The sequence below is a fragment of the Paralichthys olivaceus genome, chromosome 2 (genome assembly GCF_024713975.1).
Source record: "Paralichthys olivaceus isolate ysfri-2021 chromosome 2, ASM2471397v2, whole genome shotgun sequence".
Classification (NCBI taxonomy): Eukaryota; Metazoa; Chordata; class Actinopteri; order Pleuronectiformes; family Paralichthyidae; genus Paralichthys; species Paralichthys olivaceus.
This window is the reverse complement of record NC_091094.1, coordinates 22,812,242-22,834,585: the sequence shown is the minus strand read 5'-3', so window position 1 is coordinate 22,834,585 and position 22,344 is coordinate 22,812,242. Positions and strand designations below refer to the sequence as shown.

Here is a 22,344-nt window from a genome sequence, read left to right as displayed (position 1 = left end):
GAGCATCCCATTAGGTCGGTTACTCTTTAACCAGGTTCATCCACTCCTGCCCTCCACGGCTTTATATATGGACTTTACCTGTCCTTTTATTCCAAAAAGTGAGAGAAAGCTGGTTTTACATAATCAATTATATTCATTTCCCCTCATCTACCAACACTCAATACACCCTAATAACAAAGTGAAAGCAGTTAGGTTTTTTTATTATAGTTTCATGCCATTAACTTATTACACCTCATAAACCTCTTGTTTTTTCCTCAAAATTACATTTTTAAAAGGTTTGTTAAGATAAAAGCCCCTCATGGCCTTGAAAGGGCTTAAATGTAACTCTACACCTTTCTTCCACATTTCCTGGGAGAAATATAAACATTCATATATGGCACAACCCCTGTCCCGTTTCCCCACCCTTACAGCTCACCTGCAGTTGAGGAGCCTTTTCCACAAGTTGACAGGATTGGTTAATCACGTTTGTGGTACCAGAAACTCGATCAGACTGACTTTTATTTGTCCACTGCAGTTTAATACTCCATGGCACCAACTGCTCATTTCACTTGAAACACCTTAAATGTCACTCAGGTTTATTTCTCTTTATTGATTGGAGTCCATCTCTGGTGATTTCCACCAATTGGACATGATTCCAAAAACAAACCTGTCTATATGAAGGGCTCACAGCTGACAATGTAATATCTGAGCGAAAAGCAAACTGCCTGCAGATCTCAGAGACATGACTGTGGTAGACACAGTCCTGGGGAAAGCTATCAATTGAGGGAGACAGACCTTGAGAGGTGAGAGAGGTGATCATGAACCTGATGGTCACTGTGGCTCAGCTCCTGTGATCCTGTGTTGTCATGGAAGAATCTTTCAGAGGGACAACCATCACTGAACAATTGGTTTTCAGTCTGTTTACAGATCACACTTGAGATGGTTTTCTAGAAGCTGGTGAAAGGAGACCTCAGGCAGCAGCTGATGACGTCTGTCTAAGAGTTTAATGTAGACTTGATGCATCAAGGAGACCAGAAGGTGGAACAATATATCAACGTTAACAGAGCAGTGTAGTGGGATGAGACAGGCTCTGGTCTCCTAATGGGGCTCTTAAGATTGTAATGTGTGAGGATGGTCAAAAGTTCCCTCACAACACTGACCTACTTATTTTCTCTGTTGGTCCATTTGACTTAAATTTGTTTTTCATTTGAGACTGCTGGTATACCAGTCACCATGCAAATAATTTTGGTTATCTGTCTTTCGGGATATCAGTTTCTAAAATGTATTTTTCCCATCATGGGCCATACAGAATTATTGAACATATGTATAGTAGCTTCTCTAAATATAATATATGTATACTCAGCTGGTTTCAGCCAAAGCAACTCACTCAAACAATCTTGATCTGGCCCCGCCCTTGGCAAGTTCTGCAAGTTATTATGACTGTTATGTTGTTTCATCACAGGACAATGAAAAAAAATAGACAAACTGACACTAGGGTTAGGGGTACACATTCTTATCCAGTTAAGTTACATGTTTCCTACTGTAATGATGCTTGAGATTGAACTTTCACATCACTGTAAGCTCATCCCTAGAAAAAGACAGTGCCTTGTCTATTACTTCAACAAAAGACAAAAATATTAAAACATTTCTTGGAAAGCGCAACATTACACATTTTCTGACTTTTCTTGACAGCCGCCATGATGCTTTTCAGCGATGATACACACTGAGATCACAGTCTGTTCACCCTGACTGTGGCCTGACAGGCATACATCCAGAAGAGAGCTCTGTGACAGACATGTTGGCCTGCTGTTTCATGGTATTTTATGGCTGAAAACTGTCTGATGAAAAAAATGGTTCAAACATTCAACAGCATCTCCTCCAGAAAACAAGGACGCTCAATAAAACTTGAGTGGCTAAATTCCATTTTATATATCTATCAAGCATCTGCAGGCCTTTGTGGATGGTGGTGTTAGAGATGAGCTCATGCTCAATTGCTTAATTTATTAGATTTATCCAAACCCTCTGGTCCAGTTGTCCACACATATTACAAATGACATATAAGGGGAAACATACAACACTAGATGAACTGAAAACTGGACTCTTTTGGATCGAGACACTGGATCATCAGAGAACAGATGGTTTGCCTTCAATGTGACAGAAACTGTACGATGCACCACATATGTTCACGATGAAGGAATCAAACGTCTAAAGAGCAGGAGCAGGAGATACACATTTACTCCTTAACACATTATAGGTTGCTAATTCTTTATTTTCAAACTGTATTCTTGTAAAGCATATAACAGCTCAAAATCTCTGTTCTATGACCTCCAGATCCCTCCTCCATACGACACTGCCTCTTCACCCACATGTGCTGAAATCTGCTGAGGCAGCTGAAGATGGAGCCTCCAAGCCAGGAGGAGGATTTCTGGCGGGGTGTAGACGGGACGATGACCCTTGTGTCGCTGGGTGCCATCTGCAACTGTAAAGAGAAGCCAAGCTGCCATACTGGCCATTTACAGCTCTTGCCAGCTGGGACCACGGTTCTTCTGCCGTATATGGAGCACTCTTATGGTGGAGAGGTGGAGGAGCATCACAGTACAGCATGGGTCAGTCGTTTTCAGAATTATGAATCATGTTCATTACGCTTATATCCTGAATCTTAAACCATAGAGTTGTTGTCAAAAGTTGCTGCTGAGGACACATGTTTCAAGAGATCTTCCAAGGATTTTAGTTTATTTTTGGTTTATTTGCATAAATCAGAACAATGGTCATACATTCCAACAAAGCAATAAACGTACCTGTCAGAGCAGCCTGTCCACAAGTCAGGTCTGAATATACAGCAGAGCTGTGTGAAATAAGACATCTTAACATACAGTAGATTGTTCGCTCAGAGCTGCGTCTGACGTGTTTGTTAGTCACAGAGGGTCGCTCCGTCTCTTGTCACGACTGTATCAGTGATGAAATGAAGCGGAGCAGGAGTCAATGTAGATTGTAGACTCAGCTGTTACATCTCAACAGTAGGACAGAGGAGACAGCTGGGGATCTGTCACCAGGTTGTCATGTTCTTCAGGGCAGAGCCACGGTTCCTTATTATGCTGGAGTTTCAAATGTGCTGAGGAGCACCTGAAATTTCACTGCTCACTTCTTTCTCTGTGGCTGATAATGACTGAGTCCAGTTTCTGATTCCACTGGTGGTGTGACTTTGTGAGTTTCTTATAAATGAAATGACAACAGCCTTCACTATTTTGAGATATGTCTGTGTTTTGTCTGTAGTTTTTATTTAACCTCCCCTCCGTCCAAGCACGGGGTGTGTAAAGCTTTGTCTTTATCCACTAGATGTTCTTATGTCAGTATTGCAGACACACTGACATCCTTCACATGGTTTATACATGATGTTTATTCTTTTCTTTCTCCTCAAAAGTTTTTCTTGGTTGTTTTCCTTCCCAATGCTTTTTTTATACCGTGCCGAGTACTTTTGGACACAGACTGTGCTGTTTCACTGCAAACGGCTGATATCACAACGGCATACATGGCCTTGTAGCATCACAGCACTCAAGCTCGAGTTGCTATAGCAACGGGTGATCAGAGGGGTTATTTTTCAGTGTTTGTGAACATATTGCGGAGATGATGGGGAAAAGATGATTTTACAATCAGTCACCAGCTAGATAGCATTTTCTACTCCCTAGCAGCAGCAGCACAATACCAAGATTTTGAAAAGCCTTTAGGAGTAATAAACGTCAACCTTTTATTGTTCCTCATTACTGAAATGTGCCAGTACACTGGTGTAATTGCTGTAATACGGTTATATTCCTTCCATGGCTGTCCATGAATGGATGGATCCTCTGGCAGTAAACTGTTTCATGATAGCATCTCCGAAAGCTTTTCCAGAGGGGCCCAGCCAGGAGACGTGAAACCATGAAGGGCACAGCATGATTTGATATCACCCCTGCTGAGGGGCTGCTGCCAACACTTAACCGCCACTTTTAAAGGTCAAAGCTGGAGGCATCACTAGTGATGTAAGGTTAATTTTTATGACGTCATTAATTTCATGCTACAAATACAGCATATATCAAGTTTTTTAAAAAGTTTCTAAATAGTTTGAAGAAGCAACTGTAAGCCCTAACGGACCTTGGGAAAGTGAGGACTGTTTGTGCAGGTGGACCAATAATGCAGAAAATAAAGTTCAAAAACTCATATGCTAATTGGAGTCTTCAGTCCTCAAGATAGAAGTTTGTGTGTTTGGGTGTGGGTATGGGTGTGGGTGGGTGGTGGTTGGGAGTGTCTGCACTCATTTTCATTAGGACACTTTCCAGCATAAACGCTTAAGGACCATTCCACCGCATGGGTTATAGGGGTAAAATGTGATTTGTGGTTAGACTAATGTTTGGGTTAGACACAAACTGGTCATGGTAAGAGATAAGGCTTTTTTAGGCTGTCCACAATAAATGGGAGTCAATGCAGTGCCCTAACATGGATAGCTGCACATACTTCTGTGAGAATCATAATGTGTGTTTTTCACAGACAATCACACATTATGATTCTCTCTCACTGCTCAGTTTTGCCATTTAGATACACACCAGTAGTTTTTTCGTCCTGTATCTTGTCCTCTTGTCTCTCTCCCTCTCTTGTCCGTCTCTTTTCATGGTTACTCGAATATCTGTGGTCGAGTCTTTGTTATAGCAAGTCACATCTATTCGGAGAAAAGATGAATGTTTCCCCATTACAGCCCAGCACAGTACTCAGAGGCCTCTTTACAGCCCATATTCATCCACTTCATTCTGAGCGGGAGGTGTGGTGTTGTTTTTAGTTACCAGTGGTGAAATTAAAATTAAAATTAGAACAACTGAGAGGCTACAGTTTGTATGTGTAGAATCAGATTTTATACACATTTCAGCTGGGAACTCGCTGCCATCATAGAGTATATTTAACTGTATTTATTTGCTATGTATTTATATTTATTTAAATGTTCAGTCTAGCTCTGTCTTAAATTGAGGTAAAAACATAAATGGAGGAGTTATGCCAACCCTTAACTATCCCTGAGCACTGACCAAATCCCTGCATATCAGTATGTCTAATTTTCAAATTTATCTTGGCAAAGAATTTCTCTATGAATGTGTAAAAAACTATTATTAGGTTGTGACAAGATATTGAGTTTATTTATATTTCTAAAATGAAATTCTGATCAAAGAGAGTATTGCTATTCCTCTCCTGTAAAGCTGATTACCCTGATGACGGTGAGTGTGTTTGTGTTGAACATTTAAGTGCCAAAGCTCCAAAAGTGTTTCAATGCAGGCATGCAGCCAAGTGGGAGAGCTATTCAACACTCAAACGTCTTCATGTCTGTTTATTTATGGCAGGTGCTGAATATGAGTACTTGCCAAGATTCTCCTTGCTATTTCTGGCTCCCCTGAAATAACACAGTAAGCTCATTTTTGTCCTCGGCTTTGAGGGCTTATTTTTGATAATATGAATGAATGCCCGTGGTCACTGTGTTGATAAAGCTCTGCAGATTTTCTTCAGCAACTTCGGCAACACAGAGAAAGGCTGGAAAAGCTATGCAAATATTGTTAATAAACACTGCCAATCAATCTGAATACTTAAATGAATAGTTTGACATTTTGTAGAAAACACTCACTCTCTTCTCAAAAAGAGTTAGACGAGAAGCATGACTGTGTCCCACCCCTGAGAGGTGGCTCTGTGTTTTCAAAATATATCAGGTTTACAATTTTTTTAATGAATTAAACAAATGTGACATGTTCATTTGTGAGTTTTTGAGGTTCTGGTGGATTTTGTTTCCACATCTGGTCTAATGAGGTGCCTTTCACAACTTGACTCAGGAGACCCCAACTACCCACCAGTTGGCTGGAGGTTCAACGACTTGCATGTTTAATACAACAACTCTAAAGATATACAACCCTTACCCATACATGTAAAGACCCACAGAGGTTAAATACCTGAAACCTCCCATTAGTCAGATAGAGCTGTTGAAGCCTGTTGGATGAGAGGTGACACATCTTACGGAAACACAAGTCCAGCTGACTGTTCACATGTGCAGCTCTAGAGGACACCATTATTGGATGACTGAGAATAGATATTTGGCCTAACTGTTTCTCTCTTTTTCTGCTCTGTGTGCTAAGCTAAGTTGCAGAGAGCTGTAGCTTCATATTTACAGCACAAACATGAGAGTGATTTCCTCCTCTCAAAAATAAAAAGATAAATAGTTTTAGTTTCCTTTCATTTTGGTATACATCAGATTACAATGAGAGAAATAGTTGCACTCACTCCATTTACACTTAAAAAAAACTTGAACTTATTAACACAACAGATAATAACTGTGGGAATAACTGTACATACTGAACCTCTTCATGTTTTTCAAGTTGAAACTGTTCAATCACAGTTAGAACGGCATATGTTGAGCTTTGTGCAGCTCTTATGTGAATCTCTAGTCGATTTCAGACATGAACTCCAGAATATGTCCAGTCAATTGGGTCTGGACATTCTCCGGACTTCACATATGAAGAACACAGCGGGAGAGTTTTTGAGTTTGATACGTTCACACCAAGAAAAATCTATAGAGTGTTGGGAAGTGGTGTCTTGGTTGAGTACAGGGAGCAGGACATAACATGAATTCTGCTGCAGTGTTCACATGTTTTTGTTTATGGCACATCAACACTGGTGCCCACCCTTAAAAAGATCTCCAATCTTGTTGTTTTACCACATTCTCATCTGTGTTGGCGTCTTCTGTTAGGATGGCAACTCTTATTCATCCTGAGATATTTGTACTGTTTTAGATTAACTTTTCAATTTTGTGTCTGGGGCTAGAAAGGTCATCAACGTGACCACAGGGCTCACTCTGACACTATCCAGACTTTTTACTATGTCCGCAGCAAGTCAGATTGTATTCTCACCTAAAGCCCCATCTCGATAATCTCCTAAAATTATCAGGAGTTCAGTGCATGTCTAGTGTGACCTCTCTATATATGCATAGTATCTTGAGATATGCATATTCCCACATCATGCCAACCTAGGACACAATTCTTCCTTCCCACAGTCTTCATACATGTACTGTATGCTGAGGTCCATTTACACATGGTTTGGTAGAATGTTTGGTTGAGGCCAGGTTTGTGTGGACTCTGCAGCAGCCTCATTGTTCAGCATTCACCTGTAAACACGCCTCATCCTCAGGCTTCCTGCAGACACTGTTCAAATTCTGACAATGAAGCGACAACAAAAAACAAGTTTAAGAAAAAAAAAAAATCTCATTGTTTGACAGTGAGACAAAAAAATCTGTCATAACATTCAGGGTCATACAAAGACAGGGTATTGTTCTACACTTGGTTTCATCAATTACTAACAATGGTGTTTCAAGGACATCGTCAGAAGACGTATGTATATGTCTCCAGCTGTGAGGGTATCTGAGAGAGTGTGTTTGTGTCAGACAGAGAGAGAGAAGGCATGTGAGAGTAGCTTTAGTTTGCAATAAACATGACAGGGATTGCATCTCAGAGAAGTTTATTGTTTGTTGACAAAATACAGTTACTAAAATAATTCTTTCCAGGGAATGGTGCTGCGTTATCTGACATGTATGTCAATAATTAAACTTGGTACTCTCTTATTACCTTCTGCAAAAGGAAAAGAGCGATATTGTGGAGAGTCCAGTCTAGTTCTCTACTGCAGTTATGCTGAGTTAATGTATAAGTCACCAGGAGAGTCTGGTGCCAGGCTCCTCACGTCCATCTGTCAGACTGAGATCATGGATCGAGAGGATGCCAACACTGTTGTAATCCGCTTATGTGCAAGAGAGTAAGTGGACAATATTCTTTAATGCCAAAAGCAGAATTGTATATATCCATGTTGTGTTGCATATTAAATCATATTCATTTCCACTTACTCATCTAGTAAAGGCTTCAGACACAATAGACTCCACCATCCTTCTTTAAGGTCATGCAGAACTGTTCAAGGTCACATTCATTGACAGTATGCTCATAGCGGAACTATTGAGGACAGGTGAGTGCAGATGCACCTGAGGACTTGATCAAACAAAGTGTTGTATATGGCTTAAAGATATATGTACAGGTAGGCAGTATATTCAGGTGAAGGTTTGCACAAAAGAAAGGTCAGCAAAGAAAACCTGCAAAAATAACAACAGGAATTCACACATTGAAAGTAACTAGCAATGAACAAAAGAGAACACAGAGTTCAAGGAAGCAGGAAACAACAGGACGTGAAGTGACAAATAATGAGGTACAGGTTAAACAGGAAGTAAAGTTAAGCATAAAACACTAAAAAGACAACATGAGGGATAAAGAAAGATAACAGAGTCAAAGATACAAAGGTAACAACTCAAATCAAGTAGGCGAACAACAGACACACAAATCCAAAAACCAAACACAAGGAAAAGAACAAGGTAAAAGTCCTTGAATACAAAGAATCCAACAAAAGATCCAAACAGATAAATCAAAAATCTGGATCGGGGTTGGTTAAAGTTATCATATATTGCTTTTAGTAACTGTACAGATTAACCAGAAACCTTTAGCGTTTTTGGTTGCTGCTCTTCACTAATGGTCCTGTAATACTGTAAAGTGTGGTTGAAGACTGCAACAGTGTGGCTTATAGCTAAAGGGCTTGAACGAGGCTTATTTGTGGATTCCACAGGGACTAAGAAGCGCCGCCTCCTTTGTAAAAATGCATGTATCTGAAATCGATGCTGCCACTACTACCCCCACCACAGCTATTTGTAAAGCATTTCATCAGCCACACCTCCACCCTCACATCCACCCGCAGGCTCTGAGTCTTCTTCTCTCTGGGGGGAGATTTTTGTTGTCAAACCCAAATCCCCGCTGAGCTGAGCTTGAGGTTTCCTTATGAGAAGGTGATGAGGTCAGAGCTCATGTTAAATATTAAGAGTTTATCAAAAACTGGGGAAAAAAGATCCCACACACTGTCCAACTTGCAAACAGTGATTTGCTGCGTCAGTTCGGTACTTGGCTTGAGTGATGAAGGTCTAGTACCGAACCCAAGCTTTTTTACAGCTTTTCATCTACTCGTCTCTCTCCTACGCACCTCTTCTGCCAAATAGAGGTGCAAAGCATTCTTTAGAAAATATTAACAGCTTACAAATTCTATGTTCACATAAGATTTAATTTGAGCTGGATTACAGAAATATTAATTAAAGTAGAATCATACTGATCATAGGACAAGGAATAAGATACTGTCAATTCAAGAGGCGAGGGTGTTGCTCGGCACGACCATAAAATAAAACACATTCTCAACCAAAATATATACTTTGAAAAGAAAGGAATACATTTTTAATCTTCATTTATAGATTAACTGAGCTTTCAGCTGTACTTTTTTATTCATGTGGCCGACTCACCAACAGAGGTGCGGTTCACAGACAAATGGTTTCCATGACAACATTATTGGATACACTCTATATCAGCGGGGGGGATGAAAAGCACCTATTTAATAAGTCATGGACTGGTGACTGCAACTCGATTACCGCTTTGTGCAATTTGGACGTTGGATTGGCACAATAATGGTTTATTCAGGTGGAGGGAGATGATGTCTTTGAGAATCAAAATCGTGTCTGGTGTACACAGCGTTCATATCAAGGTGCTGCTGCTGATGTGCTGCACTAAAGTGTCACAATAGATCGGGCTGAGTTAGAGTGACTGACACTTAAGTGAGATGAATGATAAGAGCAACAGAGAAAGATGAGGATAAATCATTGTAGCTTTTTAGAGTGCAAATATACTTCTGAAAAAGTACTTATGTATCAGGCTCAGGGTAAATTTGAACAAAAAAGCAGCATAGCTCTCATAACCAAAACAAATTATACAGTCACAGTATATACCAGAGTTAGAGCTTAATCGTCAGCGTCAACAATTAGAAGCAATGGCCGCAGATTTGATGACGCAATTTTATTGAAGCAACCATGGCAACCTGGAGAAAAGGATCCAGCATCTTGATAGGCTTGTGCGACTAGGCAACCTAGTTGCATAATGCTCTCAACCATAACTTTGATGTGTTTCTCTTTATATCTTTGTACCTGCAGTGAATGTTTATGTAACATGTTGAGACAGATACAAAAATTGTTGCAGTTAATGTAGAGTACGAGAAAACGGAGACAGGAAAAGGTTCAACGTTCAACTGCTGTTCGCTGCACATCACATCTGCATTCTCATAATAATACAGTATTATCCATTGCGCATGCAGACGCAAACAACACAACAAGATAACGGTGAAAACAATCAGTCCGCTCCAGCATGTATGTGTCTGTGCACAGGGATCAGTTCCAAACACCTCACACACTTCTTCCAGCTACACATGGAGTTTAGCTGCTAAGACATCTTGTGCCCCCTTTTATAAAATGTGTTTGAACTGTGTCACATATTTTTTCCAATTGGTCCCTGCACTTATGCAATAGAGAGAGAGAGGGGAGATGTAGTGTACATGTCTTTCTGTGTAAGAGCTGGTGGCAGTGGGTGGGTGGCTAGATGGGTGGGTGGGGGATGGGGTTGCAGAGGGAGCACAAGTGTAAGCAGTGCGCTTACACATGGCCGTCATTTCACCCTCTGGTTCCTTATTGGAAGCCTTCCATGGATTTTGTAATAAAAATGCACGATGATGCTTTCGATCATAAAAGAGACCTTTCAAGACGTCTGTTCAGAAGTTAGAGAGTAATGATGGCAAAAAATATACATTTCCCTGACGTTTAAAGATTTCACTCTGAGATGCTGGTGTTTTTCAGCCACATTAGAACACTATTCCTCTGTGGGATCCATATACAGCAAGGGGAGCAGCAATTATTATTGTGTGCGCGTGCGTTCGTGTGTGGGTGTGGGGGGGGGGGGTTACTGGTGAAAGGGAAACAGGGAGCAGAGGAACTGACCTCAGGAGAGGGAAATACCTCTGCTCTTGATTACCAGCAGCTCCAGAGAGAGAGAGAAATGATGTTCATCTGAAAAGTCGCCCCCCCTCCCCCCAACACACACACACACACACACACACACTCAGACTCAGAGAGCATTGCCGAAGCACACTTAACCCCTTTGTCACTTCCTGATTTAATGATGCTCCTGTGCAAAAAAACAGGAATTTTTACTTCCAGGAGTAGTCATGAATATTTCAGTGAGATGTATACTGTGGGTCACAGCCACTGGAGAAGACTGGATCAGCAATTTAACCACCATCATCTTCAAGTGAGCAGAAAAAGGTAGCAACCCCCACCTCCCCGCTCCAACCATGTCAGTGATGGGAGAACGCTGGTTACATGTTGTGAGGAGTGAGTGCCCAGAATGATTCCTACAGAGAAAGAGAGAGAGATTATCAGCCCTCGTTGTATCACCTTGTCTCTTCTCCAGCATCCTGCAGTCCCTGATGAGTCTCATTAGAGAGCAGTTACAGATGGAAACACACAGAAATATGTGCACGCAGATTGTTCTGGATGGATTTCAGCTCGCACTGCTTGTTCTGGGAAGTGCTGACCTTGTCACGCAAACACATATTTCACACTTTAACAAATTCAATATGCCTCTAAGTAGAATCAGTGTGCGAGCAAATTGTGCTGAAAATAATGTATCAAATAACAGACTAAATCCAATTTCACAAACACATCCCCTTGAGGTAGAATTCGGATATAGCTCGATTGCTGATCGTCACACACATCGACCGTGATAGAAGAAACAGGCAGTGACGCTGCATTGTACTCCTATAGATATCGGAGAGAGGGGACAAGCATCTTTCATTTTGCCACTATCTGTACAACAATGCCTGCTCATAATGGATTTTCTATCTATAAATACAAATCTTCCCATAACAGTCAGGCATGCTGAGGTAAAGTGCCACTATGCCATTAATAAACCTTTATTGGCCTGTTAATCTCCAGCACATTGAGCTTGGATGTAGGCATGAAGAAGGGCGATTACATCCCACGGGTCTCCCAGGCCAAATGGACACACATGCACACACTGACACACACATAAATACTCAATGATTTTCTCATGTATCTTTCCTTGCTGTATGGGTAAGGAGTAAAGGAATGTATATTTAAAATGTACTCTTGATAAATCAGATTAATCCTTGACATACAATCATCCAGTCAAAACAAACTATAAACTGGGGAATGGAGAAGAGAATGCGTTCCTTGATTTAATCTGGTGAATACATATGAGTACGATCAAACCTGACCTACCCACTGTGCATTCTCATCGATTGCTAGTCCCGCAGAAGTTCGGCATATTTATCTGTCATGAAAAATTGTGCAGTAAAACACAAAACTCCCTCCAGCCAAATGTCTTGGTGAGCTGCTGCTCCAGAATACAGAAACCCTTCAGGCCAAGATCTGGCAGCGAGCAAGTATATGGAGAGTTAAAAACTGTGAACCCACAAACAAAGATGGATGAACAGCTCAGCAGAAGTATAGTGGCTCCACAGGAAAACACAGTTTCAGGAAAAAGTAATGGTTAAGTCATCGTGAAAATGATGATAGATACTTCCATTATGACGACAAGCAATGGACAAGATCGGAGAAGTGAACATATAAAAACTTTACTATACTTCCTGCAATGGACCCAGAGCTGATTCTGACAGAACACAGTGCCCTCAAACTGGGTTTTCTTTCATATTCTTCTACCGGATTGTTTTTCTGTGCTCCACTGGACCACTGAATCCTCAGATGATCACTGCAACCATTGTCGAGTCTGACACTGACAAGGAACTCTATACTTTCTTCTGCCGACACAGCTTCTATATCTCCAAACTAAAAGTGAAGCGTTCCAGCTGTATCGACTGTTATAAAAAACAACAACATATCAGCTCCCAAATAGGAAGCCAAAGCATCTCCATTTTCACCTGGTGGCTGGATGGAATATAGCTCATAAATCCTACTTCCTCCGTGTTAGTGAATGGGATATTGACCAAACTAAGAAGTGAAAAAGAACATGCCGAACAGTTCTTTCATTTTAGGTAGTTCTTATCACACTGATGTATTTCTTCTAAGTTTGGTTTCAATGAGTTGGGCTATTATTTAAACATCATGATTGACAGCTTAGTCTGATTGGTGGAGCACATGTATTGGTGAGCCAGGCACTGAGTTTTTCTCCTTAATTCTGGTTTTTCATTTGTAGCTCAATTATTTGTGACAACTTTCTGTTGAATAACCAAGTGCAACATAATTAATAACTTCCTGTTGAAAAATGTCCACAGTTATGCCCTAGATTTAAATGACATATCATCTCCCCTCTCTTTATGACTGATTGGATTTCTCTCTGCCTTCTAGTGTTACTGTTCAGATCAGATCTTTTGATTTCCAATGGTCGCATGTCTGACCGACCATAACCTCCATAGAATTACTTTGACCACCCTGGCCCTCACATTTATTTCAACCTCTGTGCAAATAGGCATCATTTTGAAAAATCTGTTAAAGTAAAAATCTGGTATATTTCATCATGTGCTTACTGTTTGCACTAATCACTTCTGCTGAGATTCAGAGAAAAAACGACTCTCACTAAAAAGCCTCATGGTCAGGTGGGCCAGCCTCTAGCAGCTGTCCACGTAAACATGATTCTTAAATTAATCATTTCATTTGCCTCAGAGTTTGAGCAAAAGTCAAATAGCAAGTAGCCCGATGAAGTGGGCATTATGGCTAACTGCAGTGTGGTAACGTTTCAGCTCTCTCTCCACCGTGTATGTCAGATCAATGTGGGTCAAGAAAAATATATGACCAAATGGTTGTTGTTATTGCTGGTGGGTCTTCTTGTAGTAGTTCTTCTTTTTCTTCTACATCTTAACATAGTACATATTGTCTTCTCCCTCTGAGGATTCATTGCCTTTCATCATCTGTACTAATAGTTTTATCTGAGTGTTTTGTCATAAAGTCATCACATTTCCTGCTCTCACGCCGAATACAATTATTGACTTCTTTATCCCATTAAGCCTGGCAGCTCGAGCATTTTTCTTTAATGACATTTCAGCTGGCCTTGTACTGAATTTACGCTCTTTAGATGGATAAATGTCTGAGGGAAATGTATCGAAACTAAAATGTATAACCTCTCACGGTCTTAATTTTGCTGATGTCGGTTAATTCTTTCTTCCCTGCACCCTCTCTTGCTGGCTCACGCTCACGTTACATGTGAACAGTAAACACTAACACTAATCAGAAGTACTAGGACACGTACAGTACTCAAACTCAAAAGTACACAACAATACTTGTGAAATGTGCACAGGTTGGCATCAGGGTTAAAGCGACTGGAACGATCTGGATTCATGATCCAACATCATTGTTTAATAATGAAATGTGATTGTCAGTTTGTGTGAAGAGTGACAAAGACGAGCAGATACACACACACACGTTGCAGAAGAACCAATGGCCCCTTTATTCATGAAGACATAAATATAAATTCAGCAGGTTATTATAAAAGATCAGTTCTACGTGTGAGTGATTAGAAAAGAGCAGAGGAGCAGAGTCTTATGGAGGGTTTTTTTGCAGGGGGGGTCAGATCCCAATCTGCTGAGGGGGGCACACTGCAATGTGCTTAATATAACAACGTTAACTTCACATTATAATGTAATAAAATGTATCATTAAAGTAGAAATATAAATATGAACTTGATTGTCAGAGAACTATAAGGGCATAATCATTAATTAATCATAATCGAGGTAAGTTTGAAATAATTGTGATTTTGAATTGAAGTCATATCGCCCAGCCCTGTCAAATAGTATATTCATGATCTGATTAATGAAAGGATGAAACACAGCCGGAGAAAGAGCCTGTATCTGCTTGTTTTTAGCTCAGAGATTAACCTCAGGATGTCAACATGTGCAAGCTAGATGCAGGTTGTTATCACATTTACCTCAGGGAAACATCATCCATCATCCAGTGTATCTCTCTATTGTTTCACTTTATCTGTTTCTGCCATGAGCCGTACATGCAACAGCAACATACAGCATCACTTGGCTCTCGGCAGAATCTACTATTAAGCCATATAACAAATGCAGTTTTCAAAGATTCACCAAATTTTCTGCTGATGTTTTGACCCTGTTGACTTCTTGTTTCTTTCTTGTCCTCTGTGCCCTCTGGCCACGTGTACTGTTTATCCCTCAGGTGATCCAGCTGCCCAATGACTGGTGGTTTTTGGGGGGGAGCTCCAAACACTTTTTTTGTTACAGCTCAAGTCTTATGTGTTTACTCTGATGAATCACCATTTGTGTAGCATTGCTCAACTGTTGACAGATGCAGAATATGACAGCACACTGGAAACATGCTGGCGTGAACATTTAACCAGCGCTTTTTTTCATTTAGACCGTATACAGCCAGCACATGAAACCCAGATGATCACCATGAAATTTTAATGCCAGTGCACATGAGCATTTTCTTTTCTTTCTTTTTTTTGCTTGGACTATCACAGAAGCAAAGAATGGAAGAACTGAAGAAAAAGAGTACGGTTGCACTTGATGCAGGATTGTGCACATTGTTCTGCTTTTGTTTCTGTAATCATCACATTTTGAAATGTGTTAATGGAATAATGTTCAACTTCCTCTTCGAAGCTTGTTTCACTTCTGCATAAACACAATTCATTTGAGCTGGAGACATGCTGTGCAGATACAGCAAACCATAAAGGATAATCTTAACTCTTTTATCTTCCCATCCAACTCTCAGAAATAATAACCTTAAAGCTGTTAAATTTTAAATCACAGGCATTTTTAATGAGGTAAACACAAGGAGCTCCGGATCTGAAGTAGAAAAAATAAGCACCCTGCCTTTTTTAATACCTAAGACTAATGGGTAAATTGTTGTGTTATTGTTGAGACAGTGCCAGAGTCGTTGGCAGAAGATAGGGATTTGAGCATTAGTTGCAGCAAAACTCCAGCTCAGAAACACATGGTTTGTTGATAAGAAAATAGTAAAATATTTAACATAAAATGAATATTAACAAGGGAAGCAGAGGCTGAGTTAAACCAGAGCAAAACAACAACAATGATTATATCTGAGTCACACAGCACCGCACTAACCTGCATCACTGCACAAGCCGCCCACTCTGCTTTGACCTTTGAGTGCGATGTATAATTTCAGTACAGCATATTTTTGTGACTCCTGCATGGCCTCTTGCAGTAAATCAGCTGATGTTACATTTTTACTCAGTGGCACAGACATCTGTTGACATCAGTGCTGTCACTTTCAACCCTGCAGGTGAAATGCCAGCGACCTATACCAAGATGTGCAAACACATAAATGGCAGTCACACTGTGTCTTCGTACCTGAAGACAAGCACCCCCTGTGGGTATCCTACAGCGATTCTCCCCCTGTTGGTCCTCCAAGATTGGACCTAAGGGCACAAGTGCCAACAGACACTCCACTGGGAGATTCTCTTTTCGACAGGGGAGCCCCTGCTACCTGTGAGAGCTCTGATGTGCATCAGTGGCTAAATGTTAGCAGACCCCTCCAAGCATGGATGGTTTATAAAACAACAAGCCCCTGAGCACAGACATTTAAACGGCCCCCACCTCCCCTCTCACACAAGAGTAAGACACCCAGTCTGATTGGTTGAATATATTTTTTTCTCTTGCATATCTTTCGTTTGTTTTGTATCTGATTTTTTCTGCATCTTTGAAAACATTAGTGTCTTTTGCGATAATTTTGTGTCTGTTTGTGGTCATATTGCATGTTAATGGATAGGGTTGGATATCCTTCACATTTGAATCGATTCTAACAGTTCCAGTACCTGGAATTTGGTTATTGGTACCTGACGGTATTTTTTTACTGCTCTCTCTGTAATACCAGAAAATTGTATTTCAGTTGATGGCGCTATGCACGTTAAATTTGCCCCTTTAAACAGAGAGAAGAAATCCCTGCTAACAAAAGTAGTAGCTAACCAACAGTGAACAAGGACATTTTCTCCTGCCATAACGTGCCCACCTGGAGAACTGATCACCTGAAGATGATGTTGATGAAGCTGTTGATGGTACACTGTTCAGCCTTGAGATATATATTTCCTGTTTAACCAGCGGTTTCACCAGGTTAGATGTGTAGCCACCTTTTATTTTGCAGTACAAATACTGCAAACAGTGTATGAAACTACACTTGAGACTGCTTTCATGGTACCCAACCCTATGAATGGTAAAAGAATAGTGCTTTTTCAGTATTATTGACCACTCAAAGCCCTTTACAGTATAAGTCATCTATTCACACGGCGTAGTCACCAGAGGCTATTTGGGGTTCGGTATCTTACCCAATGACTTTGTAATGCTGGAATGTTGTTTAAAAACAAATTTACTTCTTTTTCAAATTACATTTTGATTGACTTTCCAACACACGTCAGTCATGCATCCATCCATCCATCTTTGTGCATATAGAGGATACATACTGATTTCAGTGAGAGGAATTATACCTGCAGGTCTTGGTGGAGAAACAATGCTCCCAGGCTCAGATTTTCCACAGAAGAAGACATTCACTAAACCACTGGAATAAACAGATGAAGTCCTGCAACAGTGGGTGACGTGGGATGCTAATGTGAACTGAGTGTTAGAAAATATGACATGAGGAAATAAGATATATTGTAAGAGGATGTGGAAACTGAGCTAAGATGTGAATTAAGCCTCCAGAGTGAGCCTGCTGCTCGCTGCACCCCACACAGGGTCTGCATTACAAGCAGCTGGTAGGTTGGGAGATGTGGTTTGTGTCTGCTGGTGGGCAGACTGTAAGTTTTTTTTTTTCAAGGAGATGAGAGGCTCTCCATTGACTGGGAAGATGGACTGCCTTCATACTGCCAAAAGTCACAAGAGAACATCTGCTGTGCTGGGTTTTTTTCCACCACTCCTTCCTTCTCTTACAATTGACTCAGACTCTCAAGACTTTGCGGCTGGTTGCCATGGGAGGCACTGGAAAAACACAGCTGAATGATAAAATTATTAATAAATGAACAAAACAAGCCTCCTGCGTAGAGCTGGCCTGCGCACATGCACAGCAGAGTATGCTAATAACATCCTGCCTATAAAAAGACAATAGACAGTGGACGCAAAAATTACACGGCTGCACGAGTACGTCACTTGAGTGTTTGCTTTGGATGCCGTTCACTTAGTGTTTCTTTAACAGATTAGAGTATCTTTGACCAGATGGATGCTGAAAACAGAAACTCTGAATACCCTCCTCCTGAAATATTTTGGCAACACTTCCCACTATCCTTAATCCAACTCTCATAATAGCATGATTCATCAAACAGTGCCCGTTGCCTCTTGTTATTTTAGGTTTATTTATAACAGTGATAGCCAAGCCTCATTGAGAACTCATTGTTCTGTGGGTGAACAGAAACAACAATGGAGTAATCTGCAGCCCACTCCTCTTGACACAGATACAACATTGTTTGATAAGGCAACAAAGATGTGCTGAGCTGTGGGTGGTCAATGCACATGCACTTTTATTTATTTTTTTGTACGTGGATGATGCGCGTGGTAAATTGATATTCTTTACAAATGTTTTAGCTTTAGCATAAAATCTGGGATTATTGATGCATTTGAGGCCAAAAAATTACTTAATGTGGGAGTCAAAAAGAAAGATATTTTTCCTCTTAAAGTAATAGCTCAACATTTAGGATTTTTTTATCAAAGCTGAATGTGTAGATGGATATGAGTCTCTGTGCTGGATGAAAACACTAGCCTTGCTTTTTCTCAAGTTTTAGAAACATGCATACAGACACTGTTCAAGCGATTCATGTTTAATGTCGCATTTATTGTTTTTTTTTATATTATATATATCTATAATTATGGGTTCAATGTGGCTCAAAACACCAGCCATTGTTTCAAACCATCTTGGACCTTGCTGGGCCAATGTTTACATAGTGTCATTCATTTTGGATGTCTCTATGTCATGACATTTATATATATGTATATATATATATGTGTGTAAAAATTAACGGCCTCTTATCAAAGGGTGGCCACCAGCCACCGCTCGTGAGTGGCAATCTGGAACAGTTCAAATCTCTGTTGAGACTAAATCCCTAAACCGCCACATTCAGATGTGAATGCTAGATGGTGAATCCTCTCCTGCCCCTCGACTGTCGCACACATAGCCGTGTGTGTGTGTATGTGTGTGTGTGTGTGTGTGTGTGTGTGTGTTGGCTGTGGGTGTGAAGTTACATTTAAAGTTGAAAAAAGACTTTTAATTTGCAGGTTCTGCAACAATTGTAACAATTATAAGAGCAAGTTTTTCTTATTTGCTGTTCTTTCTGTTCTGATTACATAAAAAGTGAAAATGGCACTTTGAGATTTAGTATGTGCAGTAACTTGACAAACAAGAATCCGCCCAGTACTTCAGTGCAGCATCTCTGCCTGTTGCCTGGCTACCTCACCGTGACGTCCTCGAGAAGTCCCTGCACCCAGCTGTTGTTAACTCTAACTCCCTCTACAGCCACAAAGTTTTTGTTATTGCTTGTGCACAGATGGAACAATTTGATTTATCTCTGGGAAACGGGGCAATTCTTTTTCCAAAATGTCGAACGATTTCTTTGAGACACAGACCCAGCCTTGAAAAATCTATTTTAAATGCCACTGATTATGAGCAGAGAGAGGTCCAGAAGAAGGCAATGTGCTTTACTCAGGAGACCTGGGAAAGTCATGGTGGAACTTGTTAAAGGTTAAGCACAGTAAAACACATTTTTGAGGAAAAAAAGTACTGATTATTACTCATCATTGATTTGTTGATGCTGTATGTTTTTATTATTAACAAAAAACTTAATATATCAGCTTGTAATGTCATTAACAACCACTCAAGTTTTATGCGTGGATGGTCATTTTAGGACAATTTATTTTGGCAACTCCACCAGCTGCGTTTATAGACACTGGACCAACCAGGAACTTCACAGCTCTCCTCGGTGATCCCTGCTGAACAACCAGAGAAACATCCATTATCAAGGACAAAAATGCCCAACCATCAATTTCCAGTGATGATTTTCTCAGTTCAAGAGAGGCTCTCAGATCAGCCCATATAATAAAGTGGCCACTCTAAAACAACAAGAGATGAGTATCTTCTTAAGCCCACGTGTAAAAATATGAGAAGAGGACAATATTGATGAGGGTGGAGATGACGACGGTGAGGATGAAGATGATGAGGATCGAAAGATTAACCTATAACAATCCAGTTTGCGTGAAATTAACTGTGTGCTGCCATGGAAACAGCTGATGTCAGTGGGGTCAAAAAGTGCAGGGAGGTGTGGGGTGGGTGGACAGTGGGTGAGTGGGTGGGCTAGTTGAGCTGATGGTATGGGCAGACCTGTGCAGCAGAGGTGGAGATTGTGGTGCTAATGTTTTTCAGGAAGGGGGAGGGTTGGCGTGAGGGCCCTTCGTTGCACTTCGGTTTAATGACTCTGCGGCGTGATTACTCAGTTTAGTCCACAGTTACGTAAAGCAGCACTTCAGGTTTGTGTGCTAAATGTGGCCGTCCTGTTGCTGTCAACATCCAACTGGTGACATATGGTGGATAATAATGGTGTAACTATACTTACAGAATACATGACTTTAGAACATGGTGAATCAATCATTTATCTGACATAAACTATTCTTGGGGAAAAGGTAGATGGGCAAAGATGGCAGGCTGGTGGAAATAAATATCTAAAAAAACCACACATTTCAATTATTTGGGCAAAATATGAATATTGAATATCTTGAGCCTATTAACCAATGTTTACTACCAGGAATCAATATGGGGACTTGATTTACTAACAGGACCGTGCTAATACGACAGCCACATGAAACATTCATTTAATTTTGCAATATTTTTGCATAAAATGCTGAGCCCACTATGATTGAACAGGGATTTGCAAGCTCCATTCAGTCCTCCAATAAGTATGTCCCACTGTGACAGTCCTTGCCGGCCGTGTATGTTTACCTCAGTGCCTCCAACCCAGTTTTCAGTTATGAGGAAATTTGTTGTTGCAGTAATAATATTTGATAAATGCCCACATCAGCAGCTCTCGCCCAGCTTAGTTTTGTGTATCCCCAACAACTGATTTCCTCTGTGTACATCGATAATGGTTTTTATATAAATTTGCTGTTTTTCCACAGCAAAAATGACATTGATTTTACTCACTTCAAATGTTGTCTAATTCGTGGGCTGTTATTTGGGATGTTTTATGTGTTTTTTAAAGATATATAACCTGGTTTAGCTTGAATATTCACTGACTAATGACTCTGCCTTTCAATCTGAGGAGAGACACTGAGTTGTAAGCTGTAGGTGGGCCTGTGTTTAACTCCATACATTTCAAAGAATTTAAAAATGCATTGCAGATAGAGCTGAACATTTTGTTACTCCATTGTTAGAACATCTGACACCTTAGGTGAATTGTAGATTGCGTTTATCTTGCAAGATTTCTTTTTATGATTATTTCATACACTTTTAATAATATAAGTCAACAGTAGAACCAAAGTTTGTGGTGTTCTTCTTCCTACAATACCATATACCAAAACTACACACATCTATGAAAATGAGCTTTAATCATGTCCATGTAATCCATCTATCCCACCATACCTTTTAGTGACGCGGGGGCTGGAGCCAACCCCAGCCTACATTGGGCCAGAGGCGGGGTCCACCATGGACAGGTCACCAGCATATCACAAGGTCACCATACAAAGACAGTTAACCATTTACGCTCACATTGGCACCTGTACAGCCAATTTATCGAACAAGCAAACTCCACACAGAAAGACCCCGTTCGAACTTGGATTCTTGATGTATGATGTACATGCAATATTATTTGTCAATGCCTTATTAATTATATGTTTTTTTCAATCATTCATATTCATGAGAATTTATTGAACTTCTTTACAGATGTGATTGTTTTTACAATCAGAAATGAAAATATTCTGCATTTATATAATTATTTCAACAACAGAATGCAGATCTACATGTATTTTCCATCTTACAGCAATCTTTAGAAAGATATGCTATGATTAAGAGAATCACTATGACTTCGATAGATATGACCTTAGAATTTGCCTTTTAATAACTGCAGCATGTCACATAAGAATAATCGGTGTGAGTGGATTCCAAAACTCTGGTTATATTACTTAATATAGCCTGAGGCCGTATCCCTCCATGTAATTTTAGCAGGGGATTGGGCCATAAGGGTGACCACTTTGCTTGTCACTCTCCAAAGGTGGACACGCTGAGCGCCAAGGAAGCTCCAACACTCTCCATTCACTTTAATTAAAGACTTCCACTGGACAAGAGTTAGCAATTAGAGTGTCTCCTCAAGTACTGTATGTCCCCAGGGAGGAGCCAGGAGGAACTCCCACTCACCCATTAATGTTTAAACTGGCCTGATTGAGTTGAATTATTCAGCGAATCACTCGTCCTCTGTGGGTAAGTACCTCCTT

General features: G+C 40.4%; 1 long non-coding RNA gene across 1 annotated transcript in view; it reads left to right on the top strand.

Moving 5' to 3' along the window:
• LOC138405236 (uncharacterized) overlaps positions 1–22,344 on the top strand; it is an 89,639-nt gene that overhangs the window by 43,741 nt on the left and 23,554 nt on the right. The window contains exon 3 of the long non-coding RNA XR_011238914.1: positions 2,311–2,585. This is a non-coding gene — a long non-coding RNA (uncharacterized lncRNA). The remainder of the gene's footprint in view (positions 1–2,310; positions 2,586–22,344) is intronic.